We start from the raw sequence: 20,124 nt of genomic DNA, 5'->3' as shown, positions 1-20,124 counted from the left end.
AATCAGAGAAAGACAATTATCTTTGTCTCACCATATGTGGAATTTAGGAAACAAAACAGAGGATCATAGGGAAAGGGAGAAAAAATAAAACAAGACAAAATCAGAGAGGGAGACAAACCATAAGAGACTTTTAATCATAAGAAACAGGTTGCTGGAGGAGAGGGGGTTGGGGGGCTGAGGTAACTGGATGATGGACAGACATTAAGGAGGTCATGAAGTAATGAGCACTGGGTACTATATAAGACTGATGAATCACTGAATTCTACTTCTGAAACCAGTGATACATTATATGTTAATTGGATTTAATTTTTTTTAAAAAGTAGAAATCGAAAAGAAGAAAAAAATAAGTCATAGGTATCAGCTTAGAGTAGAACAACAACTATAAAATACTAAAAGAGGGGTGGCTGCTGGCTCAGTTTGTAAAGCATGCAACTCGATCTCAGGGTTATGAGTTCAAACCCCACATTGGGTATGGACTGGTCCAACAGGAATGATCTGGGTCTTAATTGTAGTCAGAGGCTGTGGCTGGGGCTGGGGTGAGAGTCACTGAGCTCCGGCAACTTTTGTGAGTTTTCAGTTTCCCACCTGCACCAAAGAGGAAGCACTCAGGCTTGCTTTTCTCTAAGGAAAAAAGAAAAATTGAACATCAGTGCTCTGTTGACCACCCTAAGAAATTGGAAAGAGAAGAAAAGGTATACCCAAAGTATGTTGAAAGTATGTTGAAAAGCACAATTCTGTCAAAAAGAAAACAGAAAAATAAAGAAAATCAATGAACCCAAAATTGGTTATTTGAAAAGTTTACTAAAATTGATAAGCCACTAGCAAGACAATCTAAAAAGTAAATGGAAATAAGGCAATTTTAGGAATAAAAGGGGTACACAACTAGCTATCTTACATACATTAAAGTGATAATAAGGGAGGATTATTAAGAACATAGTACCAGTACATTTGACAATGTAGATACAATGGACATTTTCCTCAAAAGGAAAAATTATTGAAACTGACTTTAAAAAATAGAAGACTTACAAAATTCTCTATCAATAAAAAATATTCAATTCAAAATATAATATCTTCCTCAAAGAAAATTAAAATATGGCTACATTAGTGTGTTCTTTCAAATATTTTAGGCAGAATTATTACTCTTTTAATACAAACTTGCAGAAAATAAAAGTGGAAATGCTTCATAGCTCACTTAATGAGGCCATTATCACCATGATACCAAACCAGAGAGAGAAAAAAAAGAAAGCTACAGATAATTATTCTTCATGAATACAGATCAAAAAACATTTAACAGAATTTTAGTAAAGTGAATTTAACAATATGTAAAAAGAATAGTATTTCATGACCATGTAAGATTTGTTTCATAAGTTAAAGTTTTTATGACAATTAAAATCATCAAATGTAATTCTCCATATTAATGGAATAACAGAAAAAAAAAACATAACACATAATCATTGTAACTCCCGTTTAAGATCAAACCTCTCAGGAAATGAGGAATAAAAGAGAACTTCTTTCATCAAATTAAAGGCATCTGTGATACATTTGAAACTAGCATCAAAATACCAAAAAGGTTTGGTTTTCTAGTTAAGACCAGGATTAAGGCAATAATGTCTGCTTTCAATTCTTCTATTCAATACTGTACAGACGACCCTAACCAGTACAGTAAGACAAGAAAAAGATATAAAAATTTGCTAGGGAAAAGTAAAACTCTTAACTTGAAGTGACATACTCAAAGAGGTAGAAGTTCTTAATGACTCCACACAAACACACACACACACACACAAATTACTAGAATTTAAAAAATTAAGTTGGGCAAGTTCCCAGGATGTAAGATAAATGTACAAAGATAATTAGTATTCACATACAGTAGCAACGAACAATTAGAAAAGAAAATTACAATTCCGTTTATAACAACATCACAATACTTGGAAGTAAATTACTGAAAAATACAAGATAAATATACTGACAAGTATAAAATATTGCATATTTTGGAAAACTCAAAAGTGTTAAAATAGCAATTCTCCCCAAACAGATCTACAGAGTTCATGCCATTCCAGTTAAAGTACCAGCAGGATTTTACTTTTAAAGAAACAGACAAGTTGATTTTATTTTTTTTTGTTTTTTGTTTTGTTTTGTTTTTGACAAGTTGATTTTAAAATTTATATGCAAATACAAAGGACCTCAAAGAATTAAAAGGAAAAGAGGACCAGATTTGAAGAATTAACATCCTCTAATTCCTAGAGTTCTTACAAAACTACATTAATCAAGTCAATGGGGCATTAGCTTCATGAGAGAAATATAGACCAACGGAACAGAATAAGGTCAATAATAAACCCATACTTACATGATAAATTGATTTTCTCCAAAGTATAAATGTAATTCAATAGATAAATGTAGCCTTTACAACAAATGACATTAAAACAATAGGGTATGTACTTGGAAAATAATAATACTCCCTAACTGCACACCAGAAATAAAACTTAACTCAAAATGAATCATAAACTCAAATATGTTAGCTAAAACCATAAAACTTATAGAAGACAACAAATAACAAAATCTTTCTGAAATTGGGTAAGGAAAGGTTTCTTAACCACAATACACCCCCCCAAAATAAAAAAAAACATAAAAGAATAAACCAATTAATAAATTGAACAGTAAAAATTAAAACCACGTCCTTTGTATTAGGGTTTTCCAGATAAAACAGAACCAACAGGATATGGTTAGATATAGACAGAATGATAGATAGATGATTAGATAGATGGCTTATAAATATAGATAGATTATAGGTAGAGGATTGATAGGTAGATGATGATGAAAGATTTTTAGATGACAGAGAAGAAAGAAGGAGGAAGGTGGGAGGGAGGAAAGGAAGGAAGGAAGGAAAGAAGGAAGGAAGGAAGGAAGGAAGGAAGGAAGGAAGGAAGGAAGGAAGGAAGGAAGGAAAGAAGGAAGGAAGGGAGGAAAGAAGAAAGGAAGGAAGTTTTAAGAAATTGGCTCATGTGATTTGTGTAGGCTTGACAAGCCCAAAATCTGCTCCTAGGATAGGCCAGCAGACTGGAAACCCAGTGAGTTGCCATTCAAGTCTTTGGGCCACCAGTTGGAATGCCAGTTTAATAAAAACAAAACAAAATAAAACAAAACAAAACAACAGGCAATGTATTTCTAGAAATATTTCAAAACATGATATGCAATGCCCATTAAACACATGAAAAGATGCCCCAAATCACTACTCATTAGGAAAAAAACATTCTAAAACTACCCACTAAACAATTTCTTTAAACATAATTTTGCCATTTGACCTAGTAATCCTACTCATGGCCCTGCACAATACAACAGCCACTGGTCCAAGGGGCTGTTTAAATTTAAATGTAAAATAATTAAAATTAAATAATACCCAAATTTAGATTTCTCAGTCACATTAGCCACATTTCAAGTTCCAAAAAGTCACATGTGGCTAGGGACTATCATATTGTACAGTGTGGCTACAGGGACATCTCCGTTATCTCAAAACATCATGTTACATCATGCTTCACTAAAGAAATTATCCAAGAGAAACCCAAGAAAACATGTCTCCACAAAAACTTATCTAGTGATATTCACAGCAGTGTTATTCATAATAACACCAAGTTAGAAGCAACCCACTTGTTCATTAACTGATAAATGAATAAGCAAAATGAGGTATAACCATATTTTGGAATACCAGTCAACAATACAAAGAACCAGATATTAACAGACACAGCAGTAGGGATAACTTTCAGAAATTTCTTACACAGGACATGAAAATAAATAATCATAAATAATAACAAAAACTTTAATGAGTCAGAACATATTGTAATTAAGGACTATTATCACTAGAGAGAAAAAGACATGCCATAGAATGGGAGAAGATACCTGTGATATCTGACAAAAGACTTGTATCCATAATATAAAGGATTTTTACAAGGTGATAAGAAGTCAAGATAAAATTTAAATATTGTCAAAAACTTTTTCAGAAAATTCATACAAGTATATTCAATTGGCCAAAAGTTACATAATGTGTGCTCAACACATTATCTTAGATGTTAGAAAAATGCAAAAATCATTCCATACAATTATATTCCTATTAGAATGGATACAATCAGAAAAGAAGATGAAGGAAATGGAGAAGAAAAAAAATACCAAGCTTAGATGAAAAAGTAGTAAAACTATGACTCTCATATATTGCTGATGGTTTTATATTGATATATTCACTTTGGTTTTGCTTTGATTTTATTAAGTCAGTCCTAAAAACTAAAAGTTTTCTCTATCTTCTCACTGCAAATACTCAAGAAGTACACATTGGTATCAAATGGCTGATAATGTGGGAAGGTATAGGAACCTCTTTCCCTTGATAGTAACATCATGTGAATTGCAAACAAATATCTGCTTATTTATCTCTTTGTGCAAAGTGTTTTCAATTCCTTATGATATTTTTTTCAAGTTAGAATTTCCTTTCTGTAAGAGGCTGGCAAAATCTGGAAAACAGGTCTGAAACAGTATGGCTTTCAACCATTCACACCTTATACAGTAAAGAAACAAAGAAAAAATCTGCCTTAGATTGAGTCATTTGCATGATGGTATAAAGAGAAAACTCAGAATCTTATTCATGAAAAGTGAAGGATCACTGAAAATAAATGAAAAGGGCGTGTAAGTTAAATGAGCTAAAAAAACATAATGAAAACATACTAACCAAATACAATGATTCCTATAAATAGAACAAAGCCAAATGAATTCTCCCCCTGTGAAACTGATATAGCAGATTTTCCACACAAATGGGAATCACATGTATACTTTAAAGTTGATGAATAAGATAAAATATTAAAATAGGGACAATCCACAGTAAAAATCAAATGGCAATGCTATTTCTGTTAAGGTAAAATGTCTTCCAAATTGCATGTGAATTAATGATGGTAAAGAAGGGGAAAGATACACACAAAAGAAAAAGTTGCCTTGATGTCCATTACCTGCACAAGCATGGTTCCCAGTTTTTCTGTAACCAGCCTTCCTGTTAAATCATCAAACACTTGTCAGATGATACAAAGTTTAATTTGAGCACAAGTCGAGTACCTATAATTCCTATACTAATGTCTTTGGCAGAAATACTCAGATTATTCCCTCCATTTCCACCCCTTACTCACTATCCAGTACTTTGAAGCCTCCTTCAGAAACAAACTTGTAAGGGTAATTTTTTCGGAAAGATTTTCCCCATCCAAAGTTTTTCTCCATCAGATATTTAGCAATTAAATCTTAGGAAAGTAAATGTTTGGCCTACTGAAAATGAATTACACAAAACAAAGGAGCAGTGGTGCATAATTCTTGAGATCCTCAAAGGAAAAAAAAAAGCAAATAATAAAAGCAATCCCTGAGGGAAAAAAAAATCAGGGTAAGTTTCAAGGAGCCATACAAGAATTTTTAAGGTATTTTATACTATTTTTTTCCATCATGGTGATAGAATTTTTGAGAACTTAAAATTCAAGGTAAGCCCCCTCAGTTCAACTTCATCAGTTTAAACAAGTGGAAAATGGAAGACCAACAGAGGTGAATCAAGTTCTCAAATCACATAATAAGCCTGTTTGAGAGGCAGCCCTGGTCCCCAGTCTCCTGATTTTCTCATCCATGATTCATTGACTCTTTCACATCTTGTCCTTTTAAGAGTGTTCCTTCCAACGGCGAGTTCCAGCAGCTTGCTACACATGGCTGCAGGAAAATTAATGTAATTTTCCAAAACTCCCAGTGCCCTGGATTAAGCTTTGCCAGGTATAAAAATCAAATTATTCTCCCCAGGTGTTGCCTTCATGACATTAACTAGAATCACTGTGTGTTTTTTCGCTGTCATTCTTGGAAGGTCAATCTCCTTTCTTGTAAATAATTCTTTAAATATGAGAGTCCTTTATCTCCAGTATGTCAACCCACTCTATCATGTCTTCAATAATATATCTGTGAATGTCTGTGAAATCCTGTTTTTATTCCTTAAGCAGTCCTACACCAACCTGAGGACAAAAGCCGACAGGAAGGTGGAGGTTAAGTACCAGTGTTTGAGTTTAGGCTAATTGAACAAGAAAGCCATCTACTGGATGAAGCATTGCATTAGAGATCTAGCCCCTTCTTGCCAATGAGTGACAGTCCCCTGAAGCAGCTCTCTTTCCCTCCTTTCTTCCCCAGATAAATAAGATTCACTAATAACATATGAGAGCATAATAGCAAGGAGTAAAGAAGCAAGCAGTTCCTTTTATGTACTTCTCATTTATCAAAGATATAGGGAAGCTGGCATAAATAGTACAATTTCGGGATTCCTTCCACATGAAATGAGCAGGAATAAATAACAAATAGAATCTGTGTTCACCCTCAATTCTTTAATCTCTTCTCTAGATACCTGGAACACCCCAGAAGTATGTCTCAAACTCTCAAACTACCTTTCTGTTGATGGTGACTATTCTGCCATTCCCCTCCTAAGTGTAGATACTGCTGACTGCTCTCCCCTAAACAGTCCCATGTTATAAGGACCAATAGAAATATATCATCGAAAAGAAAAAAAAAAAAAAGAAAGAAATATATAATCGCCGTGCTCTAAGATTATTGAAAGTCTGCTCATGGTAAAATACAGAACAAAGTCATTGGTGTGGCTTTCAAAGCTGTCTACTGTTGTGCCCAAGATTACATATCCAGGAAACCACCAAGGAGCTGACACCGATGCAAACACACGAGGACTTATGTACAAGCTCGAGCTTGGGTCCAAGTGTACCCGACACAGCCACAGCGGAGCAGGGACTTGGACCCTGAGGTGGGTTCCAGCTGAGTTTTATGGGCTGGTCTAGGGGACCTCCAGAAGGGCTGGAGCAATTCCTCAAGTTCTGTTTACATTCTGGTATGAGGCTTTCAAGGGCATTGAGCTCTGTTCTCATTCTAATATGGGGCTTTCTAGGGCATTAAGCTGTAAACTATTTTTTTGTTTTTTTCCTATAGCTGAAGTAATGTAAAGTTCAGCTCTTCTTCACAGGGGCCTGGGATGGCTGGGCGTGTGCTAACGCTGAACTTAAAGTGGAATGGCCTTAATTTTCTCGGCCTCCACATTTCCCCCTCTCAGAGGAACCTAAGGAAGGACCCATGATTGGGTCCAGGTTGCTCTCAGAGTGAGCCGGGGGGAATGATTAAACCAGGATTCCAACCAACCTTGTTGCTGTTCTTGCTCCCGTTTACATCCCAGTGAAGAAGCAACATCCTACCTTTAAGGCAGCACATAACCCCCCACACACACACACACACACAACCTTTGTTGTAAGAAGACTGAGTCTAATCCCCTTCTATTTTGAAGGACAACCTCAGACTAGGGAGGCTTGGAGGTGGGAAATAAGTGAGAACGGCGCAGTCTTAGCTTTAGGGGATTGTCCTTGACCGGTTGGCTTTTCCATTCTGGAACAAAGTTCTTGAGAACGGTGTGTGGGTCACCTGGCTGATCGTGGGCGTAGTGGACCCAGGGAGTAATCCCGTCGACCTTGAGAGCGGTGGGAGTGGTCAGGTTCACGGTGTAAGGTCCCTTGCAGCGAGGTTGAAGTGTCTGGTGTTGGTATCTCCACACGTACACCCAGTCACCCGGCCGATATCGATGGGGGTCCGGGGGTGGCCCAGTCTCATAGAGGGCCCTCAGCTTAGGCCACACCTGCTCATGGGTTCGTTGTAACATTTTCAGGGAGAAAAGAAGTTGGTGATCATCAAATTCAGGAAGCCCCTCAGGTTTTAAATTGGGGATAACAGGTGGAGGGAGACCGAACATGATCTCGTAGGGAGTCAGTCCCATCTTATATGGGGAGTTCCTCACCCTATATAGGGCGAAGGGGAGGAGAGTCACCCAGTCCCCGCCAGTCTCCAGGGCTAATTTAGTTAAGGTCTCCTTTACTGTTCTGCTCATCCTCTCTACCTGTCCTGAGCTCTGGGGCCTATATGCACAATGTCATTTCCAATCTGCCCCAAGTACTAGGGCCACTCCCTGTGTTACCTTAGAGAAGAATCCTGGGCCCTTGTCTGACCCAATCTTAACAGGAAAACCATACCTCGGTGCGATGTCTTCCAGCAGATTCTTCTTGGTCACGGTCTGTGCCGTTTCATGTTTGGTGGGAAATGCCTCTGTGCATCCTGAAAAAGTATCTACAAACACTAGTAAATACCTGTATCCGTATTTTCCAGGTTTTACCTCAGTGAAGTCCACTTCCCAGTAGGCTCCTGGGCGGTCCCCCCGGAGCCAGGTGCCTGGGTTAGATCCATGGGCGGTGGCATTAGTTAACTGGCATGAGTGGCAGCTTGCCACGATCTGCTCGATCTTTGCTCGAGAGTCTTTAATAGTGATCTTTGCATGTCGTAGGAGGTCTTCCACCTTCCTTGTTCCCGTGTGAGTTTCCAATGAGTTTTGGATAGGACTCGCCGTCCCAGTTCCTCTGGCAAGATGATGCTGGAGTCTGTGGCCCTCCACCAGCCACACAATCACTGGGTCATAGGCAAGCGTTTGATCCAGTGTAAGTCAGCATCACTATAGTTGGGGGTGTCCGGCAGATTCCTTTCCCCCGGATCAGATAGCGTGGTTGCTAAGACCTGGGTCACCAAAAGGGACACCTTCTTTGCTTTTAAATCGGCTAGCCGGTTTCCCCTGGCTACTGGTGTGTCTGCCTTTTGGTGCCCCGGACAGTGGATGATGGCCAGGGCCTTGGGCAGCCAGAGGGTCCTCGGGAGTTCAAGAATCTCCGTTTTGTTTTTAACAGTCTTTGCCTCTGCTGTCAGAAGCTCTCTCTCTCTCTGTAAAGGGCTCCGTGAATGTGAGCGGTGGCAAAGGCGTACCTGCTGTCGGTGTAGATGTTTATTCGTTTACCTTCCTCCATGGTCAGTGCCTTGGCCAGTGGGATCAGTTCTGCCCATTGAGCCAACATTTAGGCTGTCAATGGCTCCGCCCAGACGGTCTCTGTCTCCGTGGTTATGGTATGGCTGCCCCCGCAATTCGGACTCCTTCTCGGACAAAACTGCTGCCGTCCGTGTACCAGGTGGCATCGGCGTTCGGCAGTGGCTGGTCCTGGAGATCAGCTCTGATTCCGTACACCTGTGCCCAAATTTCTTGCTAGTCGTGCAGAGGGGGGTCCCAGTCTGGGTTAGGGAGTAGCGTTGCCAGATTCAGGGTTGTCGGTGGCTTAAATAAAATTCTGGTGGGGTTTAGCAGTAGGGTCTGATAATGGGTCAGATGGGCATTGCTGATCCAGCTGTCTGGGGGCTGTTTGAGGACCCCTTTAATAGCGTGTGGGGTGGTACCATGCAGTTCCTGCCCCATGGCCAGCTTGTCTGCGTCCTTGACCATAGTGGCCGCCGCGGCAATAATTTTTAAGCCTGGGGGCCATCCAGCGGCCACCGTGTCCAGCTCTTCGGAGAGATAGTCTATGGGTCTCTTCCAGGGACCTATATACTAGACAAGGACCCCTTTTGCCACCATGTCTTTCTCATCCACATACAGATAGAAGGGCTTGGCTAGGTCGGGCAACCCGAGAGCCGGGACAGACAGCAAGGCCTGTTAATGGTCATTAAAGGCTCTGTTCATGGCCTCTGTCCCTTCAAAATTTTGCTGGTGCCTGGTGGCCTCATAGAGGGGTCTGGCCATCTCGGCAAAACCCGGAATCCATAATCGACAGAACCCTGCTGACCCCAGGAATTCACGTACCTGGTGGACGGTTTGCGGCTGTGGATTCTTAAGACAGTTTCCTTCCGTGCATCCGTCAACCATCTCTGTCCATCCTTTAATTTGTACCCAAGGTAGCTCACCTCTGCTCTGCAGATCTGGGCTTTTTTAGCTGAGGCCCAGTATCCTAGAGCTGCTATGGTCTGGAGCAAGTCCCTGGTGCCTCGCAGTCATGTGTCCTGGTCCTCCACCACCAATAGGATATCATGTACATATTGTAATAAGGTCAAATGAGGGTGCTTGGAATGGAACTCACCCAACTCTTTGTGTAAGGCCTCATCAAAGATGGTCGGTGAATTTTTGAATCCTTGTGGCAGTCGAGTCCAGGTGAGCTGGCCATTGATGCCTTTCTCTGGGTCCGTCCATTCAAAGGCGAAGAGGTCATGGCTCTTGGGTGCTAAAGGCAGGCTGAAAAAGCCATCTTTTAAATCTAATACTGTATACCAAGTTTTGTCTGGAGGCAGGGTGGAGAGGAGGGTGTATGGGTTTGGGACCATAGGGTGCATATCCTCTACTCGCCGGTTGACTTCCCTTAAGTCCTGGACTGGCCTGTAATCGTTAAGAGTGTGGTTTCCGAACCGGCAGCAAGGGAGTGTTCCATGCCGATTGGCAAGGCCTCAATAGAGTCCAGTAGTTGCCATATGTTGGGTGTGATTCCCGTATGCGCTACGAGAGGCATAGGGTATTGGGGGACCCTGACAGGGTCTGCCCCCGGCTTTAGTTCTATGTATATGGCCAGTCGGGGCCAGGCCAGCCCAATTACCCCAGTTTCTGCCCAGGCTTGAGGAAATTCCCACAGCCAATGGTCAGTGTCAGCCATTGGGGCTGAGGGCATTTGGTGGAGACAATATTCATCTTCTAAACTCAGGATAAGCACCTGAATAGGGTGCCCCTCCTTGTTTAGGATTTTTGCCCCTTCGGGGTGGAAGCAAATTTGTGCCCCCATCTTGGTGAGCAAATCCCGACCTAACAATGGGTAGGGACACTCAGGGATGCATGAAGGAATGGGATACCCGGCTCATGCCGAGATCCACAGTTCTTCGGGTAGTCCAAGAGTACTGTTTGGTGCCCGTGGCCCCTTGCACCCATGAAGTCTTGTTTGCCAATTTCCCTTGGGGTTGTAATAAAACCTAATGTTGTACCCCAGTGTCCACTAGGAATTCAACAGGTTTCCCCTCCACTCTGAGAGTTACCCTGGGCTCAGGGAGGGGTGCCAAACCCCGACTCCCCTAATCGTCCAGGTCCTCCATTTCCAAGATCTTGGCAGGGGCCTTGGATCTTTTGTTAGAGCAGTCTTTTACCCAGTGGCCCTTTTCTTTGCAAAAAGCACATTGGTTTTTGTTCAGCTTAGGGTGCTCCCGAGGGGACCAGGGCCATCCTCCTTACCTGTCCCTGAAGCCAGCTTCTTGAGGTGCCTTCATCTTTCCTGTGGGTCATCCATGGTTGTAGCCAGCAGGATCTTGGCCAGGTTTCCAGTCTGCAGGTCACGGAGTTTGGTTTGTTGTTCTTCTGGACTTTCTCTATTATTATAAACTCTTTCTGCTACTATCACTAAGTCCTGCAAGCTCTTCTCTCCTAGTCTCTCTACTCTTTGCAATTTCTTTTTAATGTTCAGAGCGGCCTGGTTAACAAAAGCCATGATAATTGCAGCCTTTGTTTCCAGGGCTTCTGGGTTCATAGGGGTGTACTGCCTAAAAGCCTCTATGACTCCCTCTAAGAAGGCTGCTGGACTCTCATCCTTACCCTGCCTCACATCATAGACCTTGGCCAGATTGGGAGGCTTGTGCGTGGCAGCCTTGGGACCTGCCATTAGAGTCTGGCGGTGGACCCGGAGTCTCTCCTTACCTTCAGCTGAGTTGTAGTCCCAGGTGGGGCGGGATAAAGGGAAGGCAGCATTTATGAGGTCTGGGTTTTCAGTGAGCTGTCTGTCCTCTCCCAGGACAGACTTCGGGCTTCCACCTGAATTCGTTCTCTCTCTTCAGTGGTGAAGAGAACCTGCAAGAGCTGTTGGCAGTCATCCCAAGTAGGCTGGTGGGTAAAGAGAACAGTATCTAAAAGCTTGATTAGATCTCTCGGATTATCAGAGAACTTTGCATGTTGGGTTTTCCAATTATATAAATCACTGGTGGAGAATGGCCAATATAACATTAGCTGTCCACCAGTCTCGTCGGTGGAGCCCCATGGCAGAGAGGAAGGGCGATGGAGTCCGTGGGCCCTGCATTTGGAAGTGAGGCCATCTGGTGGGTCCCACCACTGTCCCCACTGCTGGCCCATGCACAGGGACTCCCTCGTCAGGGAGGGCAGACACCCCTTCTGCAGCCCCCAACGCCTCCAATGGAGGGGTGGAAGGGGGAGGGGGTGCCTGGTAGGACGGCGGGAGGATCAGGTCCTCTGGGGAGGAATCCTGGAAGACTGGATAAAGGGGCACTTGGGGCATAAAGTCAGTCTCCTTCTCGGCTTTCTGCAGGGCTAGAATCTTGGTAGGTCCTGCTTTGGGGGGAAAATGGTTTTAGCCAAGGGGGGGGATTCTTGATCATGTCCTGCCAGATCAGGATGTAGGGCACCTGGTCAGAGTGGCCATCCAGTTTGTCCCTGAAGATCATGACCTTAACCTGTAAGATCATGGCCGTCCAGTTTGTCCCTGAAGATCATGGTCTTAACCTGTAAGATAATAGAAGGTAAGAACCTGGCCCCTTCTTGGGGCCATCCCACGTCAAAGGTTGGCCATTCTGATATGCAATAAATTTGAAATCTCTCTCTCCCTATGTCTGTGCTCAGATTACGAGCTCTTTCCCTAACATCCGAGAAGTGAGAGAGCATAAGAGACAGGGGAGTGGTTTGTGTCTCCCCCATTACATCCCCAATCCACACAAAGACACAGATAGTAAAGATGATTAACAAGGACCCAACAACACAGACAAACATTCCAATGCGGCCGCAGAGACAAAACAGAAAGTAACCCAAAGGGCTGGCAGTCAGCCCTCCTTACAGACGAGGACTTCCGTCCTCCTTACAGCTGAGATCCCCGTCCTCCTTACAGACGAGGACTGACTCCCATCCTCCTTACAGATGAGGAGTCCTCCGGGCGGGAGCAAGGGATGTCTCTTCAAAACCCCTGGTCGAAGGCTCGCTGGCACGTCTACCTAAGCCAATGTCGAGCCAATACAGATTGGAATTCCTACAGGTAAAAGTACAGTTTAGAGCTCTCAGAAAATATGCACACAAAAGGTGGGAAAAGTTGAGTGCACTCACTACGCATGAAACCCTCCGGATGGGGGTCCTGGGGGTTTCTTGGATCCCGGACAAGCCCCCAAATGTTGTGCCCAAGCTTACATATCCCAGAAACCACCAAGGAGCTGACACCAATGCAAACACATGAGGGTTTATTTACAAGCTCAAGCTTGGGTCCAAGTATACCCGACACAGCCACAGCAGAGCAGGGACTTGGACCCCGAGGTGGGTTCCAGCTGAGTTTTATGGACTGGTCTCGGGGACCTCCAGGAGGGCTGGAGCAATTCCTCAACTTCTGTTTACATTCTGGTATGAGGCTTTCAAGGGCATTGAGCTCTGTTCTCATTTTAATATGGGGCTTTCTAGGGCATTAAGCTGTAAACTGTTTTTTGTTTTTGTTTTTGTTTTTTCTGTAACTGAAGTAATGTAAATTTCAGCTCTTATTCACAGGGGCCTGGGATGGCTGGACTTGTGCTAACGCTGAACTTAAAGTGGAATGGCCTTAATTTTCTCAACCTCCACATCTACCAACTGGTCCCAATGTCTTTCTTTCTGCCAATATATCATCAAACCACCAAGAAAATTCAAATTATTTTATGAGTATTTCAAACACTTCTATAACACTATCCTATTGAATTCTTTTTATTTTATTTATTTTATTTTTTTAAGGTAGGATCTATACTGGGCATAGAACAACATGGGGCTTGAACTCATGACCCTGTGATCAAGATCTGAGCTGAGATCAAGAATTAGATATTTAACCAACTGAGCCAACCAGGCACCCCCTTCCTTTTCTTGAATTCTAACTATATCCCTTGGTCAGCTTCTTAACAAATAAATTCTATGTTCCTTATGAAACGTTCCCATACCTCCCTCATTCCAGTATTTTAAATTTGTATTTGTATTCCCTCTATTTTGCTTCTCAGATCATGTCAGAGTCTATCTTATACAAGCTGTGTGCTTTTTCTCTTTCAGCATGAATTCCTAAAGCTACTGAATCTTATTTATCTTCATGCTTGAACTGTACCACAGGCAATTCTCTTCATAATAGTACACACACACTATGGCAACTGGAGAGGTGTGTATGTCACACTAAATTGAGAAGTGAGGGCAGTCCGGGTGGCTCAGGGGTTGAGCGCCGCCTTCAGCCCAGGGTGTGGCCTGGAGACCTGGGATTGAGTCCCACGTCAGGCTCCCTGCAGGGAATGGAGCCTGCTTCTCCCTCTGCCTGTGTCTGTGTTTCTCATGAATACATACAAAAAATCTTTTTTAGAAAGAAAGAAAGAAAGAAAGAAAGAAAGAAAGAAAGAAAGAAAGAAAGAAAGAAGAAAGAAAGAAAGAAAGAAAGAAAGAAAGAAAGAAGAAAGAAAGAAAGAAAGAAAGAAAGAAAGAAAGAAAGAAAGAAAGAAAGAAAGAAAAAAAGAAAGAAAGAGAATACAATGAGGCCTCATCTGACCTGGCAAACATAGAATGATTTACTCTAGAATAATATTTGAGGTCAGTTTTTTTTTTCCAGAAATGGAGAAAATGAGTGTATCACTGTTTCATTAGGGAAACAGACATAACAGCAGCTATTTCAATAAGGTAGGTATTCAATGCAGAAAATTAGCAGCTCTCAAAACCATTTGGAGACTTAAGCAAGGGCTGGAAAAAAATCTATTGACGTTCAAGAAATCAGGAACTGCAGGAGACCCGCCAGAGAGCTCAGCTACGTGCCGCCCTGCTCGAGTAGTTCACTCAGAGGAGGATGCCCAAAATCACTGGAAATGCCTCCTGGCTTTGAAGGCCAAGGTCCACACTCCTGCCCCAACCTGCGAAGGGCAGCATGCCTTCTGTTTGTTTTCTGCCTCTCAAATTTCATACAAGTGTTTCTAATTGATGCCTCCGAGTGCTGGCAGAGGTTCTGAGAAATGTAGTTACAGGATTCTAGGCCCTATCATGTAAGAGGCAATATTGAAAAGGAAAAAATATTGTTAAATATTTAATGGCTAATTTGGCACACAAAGACCCACAGGTCACCATGAGTCAGGACTGTTTTTCTGAGCTGTGGAATTTAGATCCAAACATCCATGAATAAGTGAGAGAATTATATGCGACTATCCAGAACCTTAACCTAGTTTGGCTAAATGAGTTGACCCAAGGTATCAAAGTATACTTATTTAGCTGACAGAGACCAAATTAAAGACTCAAATAATAATACATTATGTATTTCTTGAAATGTATCTTATTGCAAATTCTAAGTGATACCATTGTAAAAGAGGGAAAATAAGATTAATTGATAAAAAGAAAATAAAACTTAAAATTTCATCATTTTCATTTGAAAGAAAAATCGTTTTTACCATAACAGGGATCTTGATATTTTAAGAGGCTGAAAAAGTTGCCAAATCGGTAGTAAAAACTATGACTTCTATGTGGAAGAAAAAATAGAGCCCCTGGCATAAACTCCACTAGGAAGCTACCAATGTTGCATAATTGGCTAGAAGGAACCAACATTTTCCATGCTTCTTTCTCTCACGCACATTACTTTTATATTTTTAATGCTGCAACTTCTGAAACATTAAAATTCTGTCAGTTTTCACTCCTTTCCTTAGCCTGCCTTTTAAGTTCTCTGTTCTTCAGTATTTGCATATGAGTGTGTTTTAGAAACAAATAAGACCTGGATTATAGGAGGAGCATGAAACCCACAGCTGTGAAGTTAGGCAGGAGTAAAATTGGAAGCAAATACTGCCAACATATAGGATGGCAATTTTTTAGGAAAATTGTCCCCTTGCCAAATAGAATCAGGATGATAAAGGCATAGAGAGAGAAAAAATGAGAAAGTATATATATGGTGTACATAAATCTGTAAAGCATTATAGGATGTTGTGGTTATGTTGCTAAGAGCTATGTGATGTTTGATGAATTGTATAATATCTCTGTTCCTCCACGTTGTTTGTTCCTTAACCATATCAGTGATGTGAAAATTGTGTTGCTAATAGCCCACTCAGGCATTTCTCTGACTGGGAGGACCCCAAACTTTGAGGTTTGTGGCCTCCAGTCTGTTTCAACCTGAGCAATCACTCTCCCTAGGAAGTCTGCAACAGATTCCATTGGAGCAGAGGATTGCTAAACCACAGAACAATCTGGGATCCACTGGTTTAGTGAACTACAAAAGGTGATGCCTTAGGAATGTGATGTTTTCTTTCAGTCAGGTGGCATTTGATGAAACCTCTCCAAGGATATAAACATCTATCTATTTTAACAAGTGTCCAGGAAGGAAGACTTCACTATGGCTTTCAAGCTATATTCCTCAGATTTACTTTCATCTTAAATTCCTCTTTGGGGGATTTAGTTCAGCTTCACCAGTAATCAAAGAAATCAATTAATGCCCATATAAAAGACCATTGTCTATCAGGTTAGAAAAAACTCAAAAAGAGTAGTCTTTTTAAGATGTGTATAGGTGACAATTTCTTATGTTTCCAAAGAGGCTCTAAATTGAGATGGACTTGGGGGAAAGAAAAGGAATTGGCAGTATATGTCAAAAGCATAACATGTTTCTGCACTTTGAATCCATAATGTCACTTCTACAAATGAAATCTAAAAAGAGTCCAATGAATAAAATTATTAATCTACCCAGATATTCCTTTCTGCACTATTCTCCAGCAGGTATATCAGACCCAATATAGATTAACAACAAATAAGTAACAAATACAGGTTTTTGAGAATTATTATTGACACAGGAGACTCTTTTGTGATATAATGTTAATTGTAAGAAAACAAAAAATGTATAGCAGAAATACTACACTATATTAACAGGGGCTAACTAAGGATGGTAAATATACATAGGATTTTCCATTTATAATATGTTCTGTATTTTCCAAAGGAAAAATATTAAGTTCATCATAAACAAAGACTATTTACATAGAAAGCTGAGCAATGTTATATGCAGTGGAATTGCAGAAAAAAATGTTTGCTGAGATAACATTTTATGTAACAAATGTATTTTAGACTGTGTCTATCCATGCAAGTAAAACTGATGAACATTGGTGGTATACTTTATATTATCTCAATTTCAATATGGTGCAAATCATTCAGCAATCTATTATTTTACATGACAGTTGACATTTCACCTCATGGTACTGACTAATCTAGATTCAGTTTCCCTGTATCTGAGTTTAAAGATGATCATGTGTTTGCTAAACTATTGTCAAAGATAAATAAAGCCAGACACCAGTAAAAATGATAAGAACAGATTTTAATCAGTAATAACTATTGCAATGGGGAAAAGAATGGATCTTGCACTGAATTCCACTTTGATTTGTTGAGGTGACTGGACATTTTGAAGGAAGAATGAAGGAGTAGAGAGGGGTGCTCAGTAGACTCTGGGAAGTGAAGAATCACCAAGGGTTGGTCAATGTAAATGCGACTCAGCCAGCTATGTCTGCTAGCTGGCAATTATGAAAGTTAGGATTTTATCCTCCCACAGAGATTGGGAGACAGAGGCCATATTCTTCTTGATGATTACATCTGAAACGGTGGCTTCCAGATCCTTGAGAAAGACACTCAAGTAGTAGATACAGTAGAGACAATGAAGTAGTAGATACACATATATCTCAAGCAGTCAAATGAAGTGTTCCCTTTTGAATAAATGCTTCAAGAAAACATGGTCAGAGGTGTATTCTCATGTGTGGCTAGTGTTCTAGTGTCAATTATTCTGCTGGTTTGGAGCTTTCTCAGGCAGACACTTCATGGAGGCTGGGGTCAGTCTAGGGATGCGACCTCGAGCTATTAGAAACTATGTCCGTGTTTGTTCAAGTCACTGTATGGTAGACTTCAGACCTAGTGGAGACAAGAGCTCAGAGAACCCTGGCTAGAATTTGCTCAAAGAGAGAATCAGTACCAACATCTTCCAAGTGAAATCCAACCACCTCAAGTACATCATACAAGAAAGAAGAAAGTTTTTGCCATTTAGTTCTTGCCATGTATTTATTCCCTTATCCTTATAACTAGCAGTAGTGTTTTTTTAGCTCCCCATGATCTGACATATATGCTAGTTGAGTAATGTTGAGAGCTTGAGTATGATCTATTTAAGAAATTATTACTCTTTGTTTTTACTAGAGAAGCCCGGATAAAGTACTTCAAGCAATCAATAACATATATTAATTAAGTTCATACTACAAGTTCAGCTATGTAAGGGCAGTATTTATATATAAAAAAGTGATTTGGGGAAAATAGCCAAAGTTCTAAATCACATCCCTCTGTGTAATTCATCCATTAGATTCAATTCAATAATAATTTCTTGAGGATCTGCTTATAACAAGCAACATGTTTCATAACTCACTCACTACTCATTTCAACAAGCTCTTCTTGACAGCCAAGACAGTAATTGAAAATGAACGTTTTCATGGAAGATTTTTCAGGAATCTTTTAGAAATAAAATTAGTTGTGGAACAGGCTTCATCTTGATCTTTAGTGTGAATATTCCCATACATATCTGTATTTTCAATAAAGATAAATTAGAAACTGACTAAAGGCATGTGTAACATCTAATATTGTGTTTAGAAGAAAGGTCTTTGGGGTCAGGTAAACCAGGGATTGATTCCTCAACTATTCTCTAGCTGTGTGACCTTGGACATGTCACTAGGCTTCTCTGGAGCTCCATTTCATCTGCGAATTAAGGATAATTCTTATCACATAGAATGTTGATTTAAGGTTAGATAATATAATGTAAATACAACTACTAATACAAAATAAACTCTCAGTAATAATTGCTATGTAAAGTCTCTTTTTATCATTACAAGGCATGCCTTGGAGATATGCTGGGTTCAATACCAAACCACCAAAATAAAGCAAATATTGCAATCAAGTGATTCAAATTATTATTTTTTGTTTCTCGGTACATATAAAAGTTATATTTAAAATACACTGTATAGTCTACTAAGTGTACAATAGCATTATGTCTAAAAAAGCAATGTACATAACTTAATTTTTAAAAGACATTTTACTGCTAACAATGCTAACCATTATCTGAGCATTCAGGCAGTTGTAATCTTTTTGCTGGTGGAGGATCAGTCCTTGATGTTGATGGCTGCTACTGATCAGGCCAGTGGTTGCTAAAGTTTGGGATGGCTATGGCAATTTCATAAAATAAGACAACAGTGAAGTTTGCCACACTCATCGACCCTGCCTTGCATGAACAATTTCTTCGTAGCATGGGATGCTGTTTGACAGCATTTTACTCACAGTAGAACTTCTTTCAAAATTGGAGTCAATTCTCTGAAACTCCACCGCTGCTTTATCAACTAAATTTATATCAGATTCTAAATCTTCTGTTGTCATTTCAGTAATTTTCACAGCATCTTGACTAAGAGTAGATTCCACCTCAAGAAATTGCTTTCTTTGCTTATCCATAAGAAGCAACTCCTCCGTTACAGTTTTAGCATAACATTGCAACAATTCAAGTATAACAATAATGAAAGAAACTGAAATATTGTGAGAATTACTGAAGCATGACTCAGAGACAAAAAGGGAGCAAACGCTGTCAGAAAAATTGAGCTGATAGACTTACTAGACACTGGGTTGCCACAAACCTTCAATTTGTACAAAACACAATTTCTGCAAAATGTATTAAAGTAAAGCAGAATAAAACAAGGTATACCTGCAATTGGGCTTTTTTTTTTTTTAATGTAGGCTCCAACATAGGGCTTGAACTCATGACCCTGAGATCAAGACCTGAGCTGAGATCAACGGTGAAACACTTCCTTAACTGACTGAGCCACCCAGATACCCTTGTAATTAGATTTCTGTGGGACCCCTGAATTAGAAGCATACCATGAAGTAGAATAGACAGACCAACTGAACAATTAATATAAATATATGAAAACACAAATGTGCTAAGTGTTCAAATGGAAAACAAAATATTACAAGATAATATTTAATTTAAATCTAACCCCACCAGGGATGTCTGGGTGGCTCAGTGGTTGAGTGTCTGCCTTAGCTCAAGGTGTGATCCCGTAATCAAATCCCACATGGGGCTCCTCGGGAGCCTGCTTCTGTCTCTGCCTCTCTGTCTCTCATGAATAAATAAGTAAAATCTTAAAAAAAAATCTAACACTACCCAAAGAAATTCCAGAAAGATCAGAGGAAACATAATAATTAAATTTAGTCTCAAAGAATAAATCTTCAGA

At 40.4% G+C, this 20,124-nt stretch overlaps 1 pseudogene; it reads right to left on the bottom strand.

Moving 5' to 3' along the window:
• Positions 1–502: 502 nt before the first annotated feature.
• LOC119871419 lies at positions 503–19,276 on the bottom strand (annotated as a pseudogene).
• Between the last annotated feature and the right edge of the window lie 848 nt (positions 19,277–20,124).

Source organism: Canis lupus, chromosome 4 (assembly GCF_011100685.1).
Source record: "Canis lupus familiaris isolate Mischka breed German Shepherd chromosome 4, alternate assembly UU_Cfam_GSD_1.0, whole genome shotgun sequence".
Lineage (NCBI taxonomy): Eukaryota > Metazoa > Chordata > Mammalia > Carnivora > Canidae > Canis > Canis lupus.
This window is presented reverse-complemented; position numbering and strand designations above follow the sequence as displayed.